This window comes from Lissotriton vulgaris, chromosome 9 (assembly GCF_964263255.1).
Source record: "Lissotriton vulgaris chromosome 9, aLisVul1.2, whole genome shotgun sequence".
In the NCBI taxonomy this organism is placed as follows: domain Eukaryota; kingdom Metazoa; phylum Chordata; class Amphibia; order Caudata; family Salamandridae; genus Lissotriton; species Lissotriton vulgaris.
The window spans coordinates 272,899,112-272,917,046 of record NC_141697.1 but is presented as its reverse complement, the minus strand read 5'-3'; positions in this window follow the sequence as shown (position 1 = coordinate 272,917,046).

Here is a 17,935-nt window from a genome sequence, read left to right as displayed (position 1 = left end):
ATATCCATTTTCAGTAATAGCCCATGCAGTCCAAAGCACAGCTCGGCTACTCCCATCGACTCTTAGAAAGCACAACGCGTTCTTTAAACAAACCAAGCCTCCAGCAGCCCGGAAAAACCCCTGCTTTTGTTTTGATTTGAACAAGAACTCCTGGAGTCCAGAAAGAACTGTTAGTTCTTAGTGACATCTTATGTCCAACCTTACGTCAAACCCGGCACCTTTCAGGTATAAATATACCAACAGTTGCCTTAAGCACACACAGTGGTTTGAAGCAGAGCGGCTATCTACTTGCCCGAGAGCCCAGCTGATGCGAGAGCCCACGGAAGCCGCCCCTCCCCTTTGACGCGCTGGAGAAGCTGCTTTTTCTCACGCCGCGAAAATCCAGCTCTGGTGTTCCCGAGTCACCCTTGCGGGTTGCTGGGAGATCGAGTCCTGAAGAAAGAGATACGAGATTTTCCACATTCTATTACCAAGGTACAGCGCTGACTAAACCCTTAAGAGAATTCTTGATTCAGATTCTTGGCAAAACCAACTTAACCAACTTAACTTAAACTGCTACTTACTTACTCCTTCCCAAGTATTAGGCTTAGCTCAGGTACACCAGGGTAGGCATAGTTAGAAGCACCAGTGGAGTACGTTAGTCAATGTTTTTATGTATGTATATATTTTATCCATTTTAAAGTAGAATATGGCTAAGAAACCATATCAATGCTTTTACAGTATTATTTCATACTACATTTACTGTACGCACTTTACTTTATGCTAAGTATTGCAATTGTGGCAATTCATTTCTCTTGCATGAGAAAGAAGACTGCTCAATAAATACCACCTTTTATTGAAAACGCCTGTCTCTCTATTTCTCTGCACTCTGGTGAAACTAAGTATGCACAGTTGACTGAATAAAATAGCTGCCTATTGTTTTCACACGACTCTAGAGATACACTCTTTTCTGAGGGAGCAAAGTTGTCCTGTTTGTATGGTTGTCAGAAGCTAATCCCTTCTTGTCTAAATCCAGAGAGTTAACTCTTTCCTGAACATTCGAGAAAGTTTCTAGTGACCTCTGAGCTAGCTGGCAAAACTAATTAAGTCCAATATAGTCAGTAGAGACCTAGTCGACCTCAGTCCTACGTCTACACTGCTGTTTATATTATTCCAATGCGCAGAGCCTATTGGGAATATAGGAACTTCACTACATGGCGCCCAACGTTTGGTAAGGCGATAATCTAACGCAAGACACTAGAGTAACTCAGTCGTGCTTTTTCAGACAGAACCCTTTTTCCGTAAAAACTCCAAAAGACGTCTGGAGTGGGTGAAAGGTTAATATCCGCCGGAACTTAGTAGGAAGATATTCCTATGCATTAGTTTTTGGTTTAGTCAACGTTGAAGGATACAGTGTTCCAAACTATTGTGCACCTAATCTTTGTTTCCTTGAAACTTGATCTGCAACAAAGAGCTTTCTGTCAGTAAAAATGGTGGAAAGTGACGATGAAGCAGAGAGAGCTAGAATAGCGGCTCAGCTCGTAGAGGATGACACAACCATCCAAGACAATGACCTGAATGCTATAATCATTCTGGTAAATGTAAGAAGAACTATAACTCTTAAACTTATAGAGAATGGACTACACCAAGAGGTGGCACAGTCATATTCGTGGTAGAGGCCCATGAATATCGGCAGACAGAGATATTCTTTCATGGATACATTTTCCAGCAGCACACGCTGTAACAAAAGAATTCCACTATTACAAAATAGAGGAACCTCCGGATATATACACTCCTTTCGAGGACGTTGAAATCCCACTAAATTACCAAGAGCACCTGCTCTGGTTTAATGGCGCCCTAAAACATCAAAATCACATCACCGGCACGGTCCACTAGGTAGACCAGGAGCAACGTGGCCGGTTCTAGCCAGCTACACACCACATCCAGACATTGATAAAATGTCAGACCGGGAACTTTTAGCTCAGCTAAAACTATTAATTAAAATACATAGACAATTGGTCCAATATGTCATGCGGACTTCAACAGTCCAACCCACAATTAATATTCCACAGCCGACCCCTCATCAGGGGAACACAAACAAAATTACACCACAGAACATACAATCATGTCTTGGTAAAGTACCCACAAAACGGGAACAAATTCCATTCTGGTTAGCACAGAAAATTACTCAAATAGAGGCAGTATTTTCAGATACTACTCCTACTGAGAAACACAGAATTCTGACTATCTGTCTTCCAATGGGGATCGCACCACATGTGGAAGACTGTGACACTTGGGGCACAGTCTTTACTTCAATATACACAAAAACACATGGTGTTCCGTCTATGGCGGTTATACCAGATGTACTAAGACAGATTCAAAATGAATACGGTCCAGAACCTGCTTTAACTCTGGGTATGAAATTATTGAAAGACTTCAAGCAGGTCTCTGCTATATTATTAGGCAACATAAAAGGAGAAGCAGCATCTGTGGCGATCCACCAGAAATTGAAGGAGACAGATATAGCAGACCAACCATTTGAACTTGCCAGAATCATAGAAAAATCCTATGAAGAACTAGGAAGAGATAGTTTGGGTGGGAAACCAGTAAAACCCCAACTAACTGAAAATCCTGAAAAAACCTTTATTAAAAATAATCTGAATACTCCAAAAAGGAGTTGGGATGGTAATAAACAGTCCACTCCCAGGGAAAACAATTCCAGTCCAGAGGAAGGTCTCCTCAGCGGAGAGAAAAATCTCCAGACCGAGGAAACAAGTCTCCCCAAAGGGAGCCCTCTGAGAAAAGATACAACCTTAGAAATAGGGATAGTTTGAAAAAACCTGATAGATATCAAGATGTTGATACACGTCCCTCTCAATCTTTTCAGACTTCCTCACAGAAATCGGAAAGAAGAGGACGGTGAGAACACAGAGAAGAGCACATCAAGTCCAAAGACAAGGAACCTGCTCATCAAAGTAAAAAATTACAATATCCAAGAAAGAAGGAGCTAGTATTAAAATTAAACATGCCGAGGATACTGAGGACACAACTGAAAAACGGAGAGTGGGCCCAGACAATGCTAGACAGCGCAGCAGAAGTGACCATAGCTCGCAAGATCGTGATGAATCTTCTGGAGACAGCGGACACGAATGAATACATTCAGGTGGAAACTGCAGATACCAGGGTTAGCAAACCTCATAAAATATACGAAATAACATTGCGTATTGAGGGGGACAAGACGTGGAAAGTAAGGGGTCACTTTTGGGATAACCTTTCGAAAGGCTATGACATCCTGTTAGCTGAAAAAGACTGGACACCAGAGTTTGTCAGGGAGTGCCCTCATGGCGAAGAAATGATTAGGTCTGCCTTCTCTAATCATATACCAATTCATAAAAAATATACACTTGCAAGAAAATGGGCAGTAGCCCAAGCTCCTGCATTATATAAAAATCATGTAGGATGGGTTGAGGATTCGCCTCACCACAAAATCCAGTTAAAAAATCAGCCCACTGCACAAAGGCAGTACCCAGTTAAACAAGAAGCTAAAAAGCAGGTCAAGGAGATTTTAGATCAACTTGAATATCAAGGGGTGATTGAAACATGCACCTCACAAATGAACAATCCTTTGTTTCCTGTCTCCAAGCCAGACGATTCATATTGTCTAGTTTTGGACTACAGACACCTTAACTCCTGTTGTAAAACATTTGCAGTGCAAAATTCACACAGTGCAGCACTAATGAATAACATCGTGCGCAAAAAATATAAAACAACATTAGATATCTCTAATGGATTCTTCTGTCAAAACATTGCAGCTGAAAGCAGGTATTTGACTGCTTTCTCAATAATGGGGTCACAAAAACAATTTTGCCGACTCCCACAGGGATTCAAGAATAGCCCAGGATTATTCTCAGCAAGGCTGACAGAGTTACTACAAATATATGACGATGAGGCATTATCCTATGTCGATGACATCTATCTCACAGATGATGACCTGGAGACTAACTTAAAAAGAGTGAACACCATAATACTTGGGTTCGCATCAGAGGGTTACAAATTAAACTTTAAAAAGTCACAAATTGCCCATCTAACTGTCCTGTTTCTAGGATATGAATTATCAAGTGAAGGCAAGAGCCAAGCTGACAATTTCTTAGAGAAATGTGCTGTACTCCAAGCACCAAAAACGCTGAAGAATTTACAATCAATACTAGGTTTCCTGAATTTTGGAAGAACATACATTCTTAAATTATGCAGAGAGGGTTAAACTTCTCTATGAATTGATAAAACCAGATTTCAAACCAATCAATTGGACTCAGAAACACACAGAGATTTTGAGATCATTGCAAACAGACATGTTAGCTAAAACAAAACTACAAACTCGCGAAAACATACGCAATTTTGTAATCCGAGTCATCCCAGGAAGATGCGGATTCACGTACCTGACCTCTAATGAGGGAGAAATGGTACCTATAGCTTACAAATCACATTTGTACACTCAAGCTCAAATGAAATTCACTTAGACTGAAAAAATTCAAACTGCAGTTCAAACTGCTGTAGCAAAAGAAAGAGCCCAAGGCAAGAGAATAACTGTTTATACAGCAGAATCAGCCCTTGAGGCATTAACAAGTCCACGCAATCTGAATACAGTGGCATTTGATCCAAAATGGATACAATGGGAAAATTCTCTTGCTACAGAAGACGTGAAATACTATTTTGACCCGAAACTGAAAAAACTAGATGATCTAGAATACAAACAAGAATATCCTCTGCCAATCGAAATTCTGCCTCTCGAACAGTACACATGTGTAATCTACATGGACAGATTTGCACAACACTACGATGTAGAGGAAAAATCCTACAATGCAGCGCGCACGATTGTTAAAGGTCGCTGGCACTCTGGTAAATTCAAACCGATGATTACTAAAACTGAATCACTCAGAAACTGTTCAGCTCAGCGAGCTGAAATAAGATCTTTAAAGATGGCGCTTGAAAATGCCGATCGTGAATTCCCGACACTAATAGTGTGCGATTCGCATTTCTGCGTCAAGTCTTACAATAGTGACATGCAGACATGGAGTAAAAACGGTTACAAAGATAACACAGGTGCCACAATAAAGCATAAAACGCTTTGGGAACAAGTAGTTCTTTTAAAGAAAGAACTACAGAAGACTCACGTGATACACGCACTGAGTCATCGACGTGATGGCGTTCACGTTGCAGGAAATTCATTGGCTAACACAGCCGCAGCGGAAGCGGTTCAACCGGCTTCCGTAGCCACTGAAAAGTGTTCAGAAAAACACATAGATGGGGAAACCATGCTGGCGGTAAAAGCCTCATTAAAAGGCGATTATGCAGCATTACCTCTCAACTATCCACTCAGTAATACATACATACTTGATGCAAACTCCGTTCCTTTTGCTCAAATCCCTGAGTGGGGGATAGAGTAATTCCAAACACGAACCAGAGAGTTTTCTTGATTGAAATCGCACACATGGGACTGGGTCCGAGGCACCAACAGATCTTGAAATCTCTAATAGAATTACAATCAGAGTACTGGTGGCCGGGAATGAGCGTGCAAATTTACAAATTTGCAATGGATTGTCCAGACTGCAACAGAGATCGCAGCTGTTAACCGGACCAGACTATTGCCAGGACATCTTTGTTAGAAAGCATCAGGCTATCTATAATGCAGAAATCCAACCGGAGAAATGCGCCCCCATAATTATTAAGACAAAATTAACTTAAAAATGTAGACCAGCAGCACTCGGCTGACGCCAGAACTGTTATAAAAGATTTGCGAGTCTTCATCGGCATATAGGCAATTGGAATTCTACATTCTGATCAGGGTCCTGCGTTTAGCTCTCGAGCTTACAAAGAGGCCATGAACAGCATGGGCATTGCATTGCGGTACTCTTCCCCCGTCCATCCTGAGGGAAATGCAGTAGTGGAAAGAAAAAACCGGGACATAAAGCAATCTATAACGGCGAGGGTATTAGGTTCGGGTGATGGGTGGGTCAAACATTTAACAAGTGTCCAACGTAGTCTTAATAATCTGCCAAGAAATTCTCTAAAAGGTCTCACTTCATACGAACTATTGTTCGGTACTAGAATGCACATTCAGGATCTTGATTGTCACACTTCAGTGGTAGAAGAAAAATCCTTTGATATCAAAGACTGTTTGGCTGTTTTACAGGATTTAAATGAAACAAGAAAAAGCCTGAGTAACAAAGTTGAAACAACAGCCGACAATCACTGAAGAAAAACCATCTGTCCCAGCAAGACCTGTCTGGATTCCAAAGATTGGGGATCTGGTCAGAGAGAAGATCGCGGTGAAGAAGGAATTTGGGCCTTCTTACAGAAAAGCTGTACCTGTCTTAGCTGTCAGCGGAACGAGATCAGTTGCACTACCGCCCCTTGCTGGTAAAAAGGAGAACCGAGTTGTATCCATCGACCTGGTAAAACCACAATCATGTGGCCAATAATAAGTAGTAGGCCCAGTGGACTCCCAAGAAATAGCAGAATACTGAAATTTACTACAATCCAAGAGGCTCATACTGAGAGACTAATCACATTTGATAAACCTGCAGTGAATAAAAAAAGGACTATGCAATAATGCCATGGAACTTGTACCTCTTGAAACCCAATTTGCAACAGTTCGTCAAGAAACACCAGTCTACAATGATGTAGCCTCTGACTATGCTAATGAAACAAATAAAAAAGCAAATGAAAATCCGGAAATAATTCCAACAATTGACAGAACTGCATCTGGCTGCTTCATCAATTTCGACGACTTTTCTGAAGATCCGAGCGAGAATGAAGAAACGCCTGAAACAAAAACTTTCAAAGACAAAGTAATTGAACTTTCCCTCCAACTAAAAGAAACATATCTGATTTCACCATGGATTGAATTTTGGATTGTGTTAGGTGTACTTACTCTCCTGCTTTGGCTCATCATGGTTCTATGTTTGGGAAAATTAATTGATGGAAAATATAGTACAATGGACACAGCAAGTCAGAACATCAACGTGGTCCTAAAGCCTCACACATCCTCCCACATCGAGAAAAGAGAACTGTCATCAGTAAACATCTCAGCCAATCCAATACCCGGTGGGGTAGCATGGGACAGAACTGATTATGACATTTTTGGCCCGGTTGAGCTCTTGAAATATCCACACCAGTTCAAGGTTTCATTAAGTGACTTTGCGACACCGAGTACTTTCTCTGATGATTGGGACTTTGAAAACATTAATAATATAATGTCAGATTTAGTGATGTCAGCCAAATTTACAGAAGATGATTACTTACAGGGTTCGTCGAATTATGAAGAGTTATACTGTTATAATCATTTTGGTGATCACTATTTGCATAAAACTGCACAGCCTAGAAATGTTTTATCTTATAACCAATGGGAACACTGTCCAACACCGCCAAAAGGCAGCTCGAAAACATTTTATGAGAAATTCCAGTACTTCTCAGGGTTTAACAACAGTGATCCAGAAACGTTTTATTTTAAAATGTTAACTAGGACAGGAATGAAAACAATGTTGACAAATACTAAATTGATTTATTCAAAAAAAATGTATGACAAAATGTCTACATTTGGTTTCGAATTCTGGAAAAACAACATTGAAACAAAAACGATCTGGGGTACCAAAGATTGGCAAGTACAAGGCCTAGAAGCATTATTTAGGGCCTGCATGATCCCAGATCAAATGATATTCTTGAATGACACAATTCTACAAACTACTTGTCTTGGCCTAGCTAAGATAAAAGACTTAAATACACCGTCTATTTCGATAGCCATAACTGATAGTGATAGCACTACAGATATGGAGATAGACGTATCCCATACTTTACACCAAATCAGAACACATCCTGATTGGAAAAAGTGGCTGATCTGGCCAACAGACACAAATAACTGTCAAGATAGATTCCTGAACAAAACACTGGGGTTCAAAATGACCAGGCCAGACCCAAGATACTCCCAGAGACAACATCCAGGGATAGTTACAACATACAGTGTAGGGAAACTATGCCTTGAGTGGCTACAGAAATCCACACTGGCTGAAATTAAGCAACACTTGAATTTACTTATAGACGGTGCTGACTTGCGTGATTTCATACTGGGACCACGCAAACAGCGTCAAAAACGTTTCATAGCGGCCGGTATATACGCTGCGCACAACGAACCTTGGAAAGTAATGCAAATTGAAACAGCAGAAAAAATATGAGAAATTGATCGTATAAATTTGGAAAAATCACTTTCTGTGGTGGACAATGGGTTAACGACTCGGTCCTCCAGAATATATTCATTGGACAGCATTGTATCATCTGCTATTGATATAATAGAGCAGGACTTACTAATGGTACAACATGGTCAGTCTCAATTACGTTCTATTGTACAGCTTGGTTGGACGTTGCAAAATCTGCATTCAGGCTACGTACCATGGCGTTTAATCAACACAACGTCATAATTCGGTATCTTTAACCTTACTGATAAACAAATCAGTTTGGCACAAAAAGGAGCAGACTATACGATTCTGAGCATTGAAAAACTTGAGAGATTACCATTCACAATGTCCGAGAGACCTGTCATTGAATGGATAATACACAGAACAATTTCAATTCCGATAACAACTTTCCAGTTTAAATACTGCCAAGAGTATATACCTGCGGGCCAGTATGAAAGGTTGGGTAAAGAATACATCAAATCAACCTGGGGTTTACCTTATACACACAGATGTTATAGGGAAGGGAAAAAGGAGGTATTCCTTAGTGGTAACAATTGTAAAAAATCACTAAGCGGTACACTTCTGTGTCAAGGTATTAACTTGCATGCAGCCTGCGAAGGGTCTTCAAATAACCTTTCATGTCACCTGCATGGCACGCCTGCAAAACAGATAGAGCCATTTTTTAGACAACTTTGTAACGGAAGTTACGTTTTAATAAGTGACCACAGCTGTTGTGCAATGGTGCCAGGGAAAGCCTATCTCGTGACCGTAACTTCCAGGGTCGTTTGCTGTATGCAAGTATTGTATCCACACAGCAATCCAGATATGGGGGCTGCGTTATGGCCTTCTTTGAATATCTCTTCTATTCAAATTGATACTTTAAGCAGAATGAAGTCTATTCTTTTACAGACAACTGTGCCTTTAACGTCATCCAAAGAAACGTATGATCTGCAAGTGGCAAGGACATCGGCAGAGATACATTCCCTTTTATCGACAAATTGCCCCGTGCATTTCGTAGAAATGTCAAGCCAAATCTTAAACATGTCTGATACCAGTGGCATCGCACATGTATTTAAGACAGTTTTTTCGGGACTGTTAGCACCCTTTGAAACAGTTCTGGGCATCTTCCCGAATTTTGTCCATTCTGTCTTTGGCGGCCTACCCTTAATCTTGGGACTCGTGGCAGGAATTTTATTTTTGTTCCTTCTGCTCCGCTATGGCAAGCCAATCCACAGACAAGACTCCAGCAATGATGGAAGAAACGATCCTAGCAATACGATACCGAGACCGTATCACTAAGGTCCTCGGATTGGCCCGGCTAAGAGATCTGAGTACAACCTGGTTTCTTTCATTCAGACCAATCTGGCAGGATTACATCTTACCTGTGCTCCGATGTCTGCTATGCGGAGAAGAATGCGTGTTGGACGTCTGTCTTACACTACCATCAGCAGTACCAATGGATATCGATACTTTGCTAGGTCCTGTAACGACTCATGCATCGTGTTGTCCCCAGCGCTACCTATTCTGATGACGGCATTCGTTGAGACTTCACCACTACGAGTAGGTGGCGGTGAGGTACGAGAGGAAAGCAGCACCAAACAGGTACAACCTTCTGTGAGCATTGCTGATCCAAACATCGATGATAGCAATCACGCTCCAAACTGCACAGTTACAGCTTTTCCGAACTTGGTCGAACTTTCACCTGATGTTGTAGACCAGTTTTTTGCGAGTCTGTCTGATATGATGTTCTCTCTTAACAACGAGAATAACATTTAAAAACAATGATCACACAGCGTTCCCTGAACTCTGAATTCGGCCTTCAGTTTTGCTAAACAAAGCTACTGAAAACATTTGGAACTATTTTTTCCCCTGAAAGCGAAATTATTTTTTCCATTTTTCCAAAATATTTACCTTTTTTTTGGGACATTGTACTCTGTTTAAAGTAGAACTATTCTTAGAGAACAGAGCTTCTATTTTTAGGGTACTAGAGACAATATTTTACCTCAGCCTCTAGCACATATACAGCATTTTGTATAAATATGTGATGGAATGGTCTCAAAATAAACAAAAAGATTCTATCAAAAAGTGAAAGTGTTAAATTTTTGGTTTTATGAATTTTTTAAAAAAAGGGTAGAAAAGGCTCTTCCTCAGATTGGTGAGATGAAGGCACTATGTGCTTTTAAAATACCCCTCACACACTAAGAATCCCTTAGTGTCATGCTTCATCATGGGGGTCTTCCCGCCCCTCTACGGGGCGGGGCGTGCTACGACCTATGAGCTACGCGGGAGCACTATTTTTGTGATGAAAGACTGTGTGTTAGTGCAGTGTCAGTGTAATTGGTGAAGTGTAGGGACCTAATAATGTGAGTAAAAAATTAAAAATTCCCTGGCTAGTGGAAAAAATAATTGTATTCGCTTCCCTGGCTGGGAATGTTAAAAAGGGGGTTGTGTGGTAGGGCTGTTGGCACCTACCAGGTCGACATGTTTCACAGACAGTCCCCTACTGTCTGCTCATCAGGACCTCTGGTGGTCCCTACTAGAAGGTACTCAGTTCTAAAGTTTGCCTAGAGTCCTACAAACTAATAGCAAAAATAAGCTATCAGTTTGTGCTTCAGGGCATGAGTTGGCCCGAGGTGAAGCTATAAAAAATTCAAAAATGATTTTTTGAAAAAAAGACACACTGGTCTTTTCCCAATTCTGATTGCGTGCCTCATGAGCCGGCAAAACCGAGGGTTTTCAACGCGGTCAAGTAACCGCTAATGTGCACTGCTTCAGTCCTACCCTTGTGCCGCTCCGACGGTTTTCCTACGGTTTTCTTAAGGTTTGTATTCTTGTTTTAAGGTGCTACCGATATTAAATAATCTGGATCCTAATATTAGGACCCACATGCATGTCTTTTTTCTTTGTAAGTGTGGGACCTGGTTAAAATCTAAATGGAAGGTGTGTGAAATAAGATCGAACAAAGTATGTGGGCCAGTTTTAAAAATTCTATTATCTTTTAATGTTGAGAAGGTTTGTTTTGTACACAGATAGGGTATTGTTGTCATTAACTTCTGTTGATACACAAAAAAGCAAAATTGCTGTGATGCGTTGCTTTAAAGATACGGTGCTGTTTTTCTATCCATCAACATTGCTGCATTTTAGGCTGGGATTTGCAAAACACACTATGGCAAAGATGTAAAACAGTGTATGCATTCTGTCTTACAGAATTCATTGCACTAGAAGGAAACCCATCCATTACAAAATTGGTCCTTTATTATTTTACTGACTTTGTACTCTGCATATTGCAACACACATGCAGAGTTGGAAAAGTTTGTAGAAATAAAAACATTTCTACACTGCTGACCCTGCCTAGAGGATGCATAAGTATTCTGGGCATCCCCGTCTACAAATGTCTGTAGATGGGGAGGTACAATAAAACTCATGGGTGGTTACACAGAAACACTCATGTGCTACCCATGGTACACCCGCTTGATGCAAAGTAATGCAATGTGGTGCATAGCACAACACACTGTTACTTTTAGGATACTATCCAACACAAATCCTTAGTTTTGTTGGAAAGCAAATCCCACCACAAACCTTTGCACCGAATTTGGGTCATTTCTGTAAGGCAAACCCAGCACAAAGTGTCGGAATCTGTCCCAAGTTTGTTTGGATCTTTAATATAATTAATAAAAAAAATGTTAATGACAATAAAAGACATATATTTACCGAACACCACCGAGTTTTCATATAGGCCACCCTCAAAACAATGTTTAATTGTAAAGTGCCAAATTATATATGAATCATGAGTACTTCCTGTTTTTTTTGCTACAAAGTTAGTAGAAACAGTAGTTACAATCCATCATGGCTTGGATATTGATGAAGTATGAATGGTTCTTGTTTCTGTATGTGTGCAGTTGCTGCAGGCATTACTAATTGTACATGTGGCCTATCTACAGCTGCCAGCAAATTTGAAACAAGGGAAATTTGATTAAATCCTTTTTTGATATATATTTGACCCGCAGCTGTTCCTTTGGGAAATGCAGATAATGTGGAGCAATGCAAATAATGTCATCCATAACATTTGACAAAACAGATGACAAGACACTGTGAAATGCCTCCCACAAGTACTTTGGAAAGATCCAGATGCAAGTAGGTGTCATACTGCTAAGATCTTCAAATGTGGTGGTATCGCGTGTGAGCAGGCGGTGTTGGGCTCCAAATTAGCTACATTTTTTCAGGAGAGCCCTGATGCTGGCTTTATTCATTCTGTAATGTTTAATGACATCCTCCTCCCTTAGATCAATCAGTGTTACCCCTGCCTAAGATCCTCTCTTTCGTGTCTCTTCTTTGGATGTGCTGTCAGAGCTGCTGCCCAAGGCACAGAATAACCATCCGCATGGCCGAAGATCAAATGTGTTATGCTCCTTTATGTACTAGAGACTGTGCTCTGAATTTTACCCCGGCTATGCCTATGTATTTCAAGCAATTTAATAATTGCATTACACTGCGTGGGTCTGTGTGAAAACAATAAATCACATTGTGTTGGTGTTGTGATGAATTTGTGTGGAAAGTAAACACCAGACCCTGTGCCATGCAAGGACTAAAAAATTATGCAAACCCTACACTGTACAGTTTTGTTCTATGGAGCGCGCTCTGCCTTAAATAACCGACTCTAGCGGTGTCCCCAGTTTGATCTGCAATGTGTTTTGGTGATGGGCCAACTTTACAAACATCACAGAGTATGCTCCTGTTATCACCACTCTTAATGTGAAACATGCAAACGACTTAACTGATGAGGTGTCTGGCAAAACTTTGCTAAGGACCTATCCTATCAGATCTTAGTATACTGGAACTTGCTAATTATCTTTTTTTTTTTATCTCAAAAAGACATATTCCTTGATTGTCTGAAAATCAACCAAGCACCACCCCTTTTAAAGACTCCGTCAATAGACGATCATGTTCTCAATATGTTTTGCCCATCTCTGGTCTACCTTTCCGAGGAAAGATGGTACAAAGAGGTCTCTTTTCAGCTCATTCAATACATCAATGTCAATGAAATGTTAATGTGGCTCCTTACTGGAGTGTAGCACTATACAAGAAGATCTCCTTCAGGGTGTTGACAATGGTTTACGATTCCTCGCTGATAGAATCGCCTGCCTACTAGAGCTCCTGGATGTTTCTGTGGCCTTCACCAGGGTCAATTACTCTCGGTTGATTAACATCCTCAAAGACAGAATGGGCACTGAAGGAGTAGTTCTCAAATGCTTCTTCACCTCTTTCTTGCCCATTTGGTCCTTAGCAGTTAAAATCGAGAACTCTCAAATTTGGTTAACCCACAACCAGGTGTCCTCCAAGAATCTATCTTTTTTACCTACTCAGTCAAGTTTCTATATGGAAGCTCTAAGGGTCACCCATAAGAACATGGGTATCCTGTATATAATGCTGCATGCATAATTAAAAACATTTTTGTCATGTTGCTTGAAAAGGTTGTTACCATTTTTTATTTTTTTTATCCCAGCCTTCGGTAAATCATTTTTACCTTTTAAATTAAGAATTCTCCTCTTGTTTTGTTAAGTTCATGGACAAATTTAACTGTGCTGTCAAGCCAGATCACAAAGTGAACATTACACCACTGATGTGCATTTGTTGTGTCATTTTGGCGAATCAAAGTCATAGATATACAGGAGAATGGTATATTGAAACTCTTACGTATTCATTTTGCTGATCCTAAGTGTATTCATTTTGTGGATTTCCAACGTGTTAGAACCGGCTGTCTCTAGTTGGCAGAGGTATACACTTCTGACAAATAGGGACACACCTTTTCTAGTCAGGGCAAGGGGATCACACCCTTCGATAACCCCTGCTCACCCCCTTGGTAGCTTGGCAGAGCAGACAGGCTTATCTCAGAGGCTGTGTGTTAAGCATTTATGACCACATACAGTAATAAAGTGAATACACTACAAATGGACACGACACAGTAGTATTATAAAAATAAGTATTTTTATATAAGGCTTAGCACAAGACCAAATAACGACAAAAATGTACACAATCTTAATAAATACTCTGGGAAGGGAAAAGGGATAGTTCAAAGGTAGTTTCTTCTTTAGCACAAAAGTCTTTAGTATCAAAAGCAAATCTTCTTCTTGGCAATGCAGTTCTTAGCAACAGGGTAACCCACACGGGGGCTACACGACGTCGAGGCAAAGTTAATCCAAAGGTTCGGTGTCGACCGCGAGGGGCCCTACGTCGAGCCTGGAGTCACACGGACCCCCAACAACACAGTACCTTTGGAAAGTGAAGCACACGATGATCAGCGGCGTCGAGCAATCCGGCGTCGCGGCTTCGGTGTCGCTCAGGCCTCAGCAGGCGTCGTTGTCGATGATGCGGTTGCACAGAGTGAGCAGCGCTCAAGGCGTCGAGAGGGCACGAGGGCGATGCGATCAGCAGCGGTGCAGACACGAGGTCGCTTGGAGCTGGAGCCGTACTCCCACTCACTGGCGTTGCTGCTGGCGTCGGTCGGGCCCGGCGGCCGGTCGTCGAGGAAGCGGGACACTGGGGCCGTTACCCACTACGTCGAGCTGGATTCGGCGACGTCCGTCGGCGTCGAGATTGCTGGTTCTTTCAGAGGTGCTGGATTCACGGTTCCAGCAAATAGCACTTTAGCAGATGAAGTCCTTTAGCCCTGTGACTTCAGCAGGAGACTGGCACTCTTCCAGTCCTTGGAGATTTTCTTAGCAAGCGTGAGAGTACACACACAGTTCCTCTCTCCTGGTTCCTTGGCAAAAATAAAGAAGCACTGCAGGATTCCCCCCAGCAAACAGCACACTGGCAGAAGGGGTAGGCAAGTCCTCAGATCAGCAGGCCTCTTGTCCTTGGTTACAGGGTTCCTTGTCAGAAGTGATCTAAATTCTTGGTTCAGGGGTCCTTCTCTTATACCCCTTTTCGGCTTTGATCCCTTTGTCCATGCCGGGGGCTTTCCCAACATCCTGGGTCTGTGGTGGGTGGAGCCAGGCAGAAGCACCTGGCTTATTCACTGAGCAGGGCTGGGTCCTCAGACGCCCAGCAGGAGGTGGAGCCAGCATTGACACTGGCAGGAGCAGAGCTATCGGCCTCCTGGCAGGAGGTGGGGCTAGGATCGTCCATGGCAGGCACAGAGCCATCAGCCGCTTGGCAGGAGGTGGAGCCAGCATTGTATCAGGCAGGGCAGGCTATCAACAACTACTCTCCCCGTACTCTCAACGCAAATGTCCATCTCATCCCACACTGACTCATCCAGACCTGTGGAGCCACCCAGCTCCTGTCACACACACGCAAGACCAGCAGAAACCAGAAATGGTTAGACAAGAAAATAGACACTTTCTAAAAGTGCTATTTTCAAACCCAGAGTCCAAAAACCATCCACACCAACGGATGCGTAATTAAACCCCGAGTTCAGGGATACCAAACTCGACATTGCACCATGCTCCCCGAGCCAACTAGGATCATAGCATTAATAATCCCGGCGGCCCATTCTAACTAATGGAGAGCAGGCTACCTCGCAATAGTGAAGAACGACGATGGTTGTAATTCACTATTAGGACATGCCAACTTGGTCAGGCGTGTCCTACCTTACACTTACAATGCACCCTGCCCGTGAGCCTACCATAGGGGTGACTAACATGAAGTCAAGGGAAGGTTTGATGGGCTGGCAAGTAGGTATACTTGCGCAGCCTGCGTGACAGCACTAGGCTGCACGTGGGTCTCGCAATGACCGACCCGTAGACATTCTTTTACGAGGCCGCTCCTGTGGGTGGCACAACACGTGCTGCAAGCCCACGAGCGGCATTTGTATTTACAAGCCCCGGCACTCCTGGTGCACTAGACTAGGGACTGACAGTAAACCAAATAAGCCAAACATGGATACAATAGATACATCAATTTAACATAGGGAGCACTTGCGCTGTGGCACTGATCAGCAGTGACACCGCGCCCAAAGCATATACCAGCAAAACATCGTAAAACAGTGGAGGCAAACAGAAAAAATGGAGGAGAGACTCAAGCCAATGATGTCAGGTCTAACACGTGTCCCCTCCAGCTGAAATGTGGGGAGAACTACCCTTGACCTAGGGAGTCCTCATCACTAAGGCGGAAAAATCTGGACAGACCATCAGCATTGGCGTGATCTGTACCAGGGCGGTGTTCCACCGTAAAGTCCATCCCCTGTAGAGAAATGGACCACCTCAACAGTTTCGGATTCTCACCCCTCATCTGCATCAACCATCTGAGGGGCCTGTGGCTTGTCTGAACCCGGAAGTGAGTCCCAAACAGGTAGGGTCTTAGCTTCTTCAGCGCCCAGACCACAGCAAATGCTTCTCTCTCTACGCACTCCACCTCGTTTCCCTGGGAAGTAACCTCCGACTGATGAAGGCTACAGGCAAGTCTCGGCCCTCTTCATTCACCTGGGCTAGAACAGCCCCCACGCCATGCTCTGAAGCGTCCGTCTGGACAATGAATTCTTTCGAAAAGTCGGGTGCCTGGAGTATAGGTGCTGTGCACATTGCAGTTTTCAGGGTGTCGAAGGCCGTTTGACAGGCATCAGTCCAGATCACGTTTCGTGGCTGCTTCCTGGAAGTCAGCGAAGTCAAGGGGTGCACAATGTTGCCGTAATCCTTGACAAACCTCCTGTAATAACCAGTGAGTCCTAAGAAGGCTCTCACCTGAGTTTGGGTTTTGGGCGGTGCCCAAGCCAGGATGGTATCAATCTTGGGTTGCAGGGGGGCAACCTTGCCGCTCCCTACTTGGTGCCCCAAGTACACCACCGAACCCTGCCCAATCTGGCACTTACTGGCTTTGATTGTGAGGCCTGCTCCGCGCAGGGCCAACAACACTTCCTGGAGGTGGCGCAAGTGTTCCTCCCAGCTGGCGCTGAACACTGCGATGTCGTCCAGGTAGGCGGCACTGAAATCTTCCAGTCCAGCCAAGACCTGGTTGACCAACCTCTGGAAGGTGGCAGGGGCATTCTTCATCCCAAAGGGCATCACCCGGAACTGGTATAGCCCATCTGGTGTGGAGAATGCGGACCTCTCCTTTGCCCCATCAGTTAAGGCGATCTGCCAGTACCCAGACGTTAGATCAAACGTACTAAGGTACCGGGCAGCCCCCAACCGATCTATGAGCTCATCAGCTCTGGGGATGGGGTGCGCGTCAGTCTTCGTGACCGAATTGAGTCCTCTGTAATCCACACAGAACCGGAGTTCCGGTGAAGCACCAGGCGCCGCAGCCTTCGGGACCAAGACCACTGGGCTGGCCCAAGGACTGCTAGAGGACTCAATCACCCCTAACGCAAACATCTTGGAGACCTCCTCCTTAATGTATGCTCGAACCTTGTCAGTCACCCTGTAAGCCTTGTGCTTCACAGGAGGGCTGTCTCCGGTGTCAACGTCATGGACACACCAATGCGTGACACCCGGAACCAAGGAAAACAGATCCGGGAATTGTCCCAACAGGTGGCGACAATCCTGTTTCTGCTCAAGGGTCAGTGTGTCAGAGAGGACCACACCATCCACTGACCCGTCTTGCTCTTTAGCACACAGGAGGTCAGGAAGAGGCTCACTCTCCTCCTCCGTTCCAGCATCTGTAGCTAGGAGCATGCCCACTTCGGACCTCTCTAAGTGGGGCTTCAAACGGTTGACATGCAGGACCCGCAAGGGATTCTTGGGAGATTTCAAGTCCACCAAGTAGGTGACATCGCTCTTCTTCTCCAC